The following is a 1,169-nucleotide window of genomic DNA, read 5'->3' as shown; positions in this document are numbered from 1 at the left end:
CGGGGCGTCACCGGGCACGTCACCGCCGGCACCGCCCCCACAGCGCGGCGCACGCGCGCCTCGCGCCTGCGGGGCGCCGGCCGCCCTTCACTGCGCGTGCGCGGAAAAGGGGGGCCCACCCCGGCCGCTTGCGGGAACGAGCTAGGGGCGGGCTCAGGGTGCGCCGCAGCCAATAGGGCGTCGAGCTGTGGGGGGCGGGAGCTTCGAGCAAATCCTCGTGAGACCCTGGGCTCGGCCAATGGGGGGCGCGGGTCCCCTCCCCCCACCGCCTCGCACTGCAACGCCCCAACGGTCCGCTGAGRTGGTGTGAGGCGGTGGGGACTCTTGGGGGCAGTGAGCAGCTCTGGCCGTGGCAAGCGCCACTCTGAACCTTGTCCTGGAGCAAGGAAGTTTGGAGGGAGCCCCCCAGGCRCAGAAGGGAGCTTCTGCTTTAGGGCTACTAAGATGATGGAGGAACTGGAGCTTCTSTCATATGAGGAAAGGCTGTGAGAGCTGGGACTGTTCAGCCTGGAGAAGAGAAGGCTGAGGGGGGATCTTATCAATGTGTATAAGCATCTGAAGGGAGGGTGTAGAGAGGATGGGGCCAGACTCTTTTCAGTGGTGCCTGGCAACAGGATGTGAGGCAACGGGCACAAACTGAAACACAGGAAGTTCCGTCTGAACATGAGGAAAAACTTCTTTYCTGTGAGGGTGACAGAGCACTGAAACAGGTTGCCCAGGGAGGTTGTGGAGTCTCCTTCCTTGGAGATGTTCAAATTCTGTGCTTCCCTGTGCTGCTGGTTGGAGGAGGGTGTCTCCACAGAGAGCCCAGGCTGCGCCCTGGACGGTCAGGGGCCCTCRGAGGCTGCCTGACTTCCCTGTGCGGTGCATGGGGCACTTCTCCCCCCRCCACCTCCTCTCATGGCTGGTGAGCAAACAGCTAAACAAAGCCACCCACAACAAATGCTACAGCCACATTCAGCCCCTGTGCACCACTTCCTGCCCACYGAATGGGCGAAGAGCGCTGGGTGCTCAGGACAGGTAGTGGCCCATGGCCATAAGCAGAAACTGCTGTATGAGGTCGCAGAGAAAACACGCTTCCCCCGCTCCAAGGCCTGCACCCCCCTTCCGCATTGCTAGTCACCTGTGCCAGAAATAAGTAGTTCTCAAGCAGAAGTCAAAAAGAAGGT

The sequence above is a fragment of the Apteryx rowi genome, unplaced genomic scaffold (genome assembly GCF_003343035.1).
Source record: "Apteryx rowi isolate R43461 unplaced genomic scaffold, aptRow1 scaffold_13, whole genome shotgun sequence".
Classification (NCBI taxonomy): Eukaryota; Metazoa; Chordata; class Aves; order Apterygiformes; family Apterygidae; genus Apteryx; species Apteryx rowi.
This window is presented reverse-complemented; position numbering follows the sequence as displayed.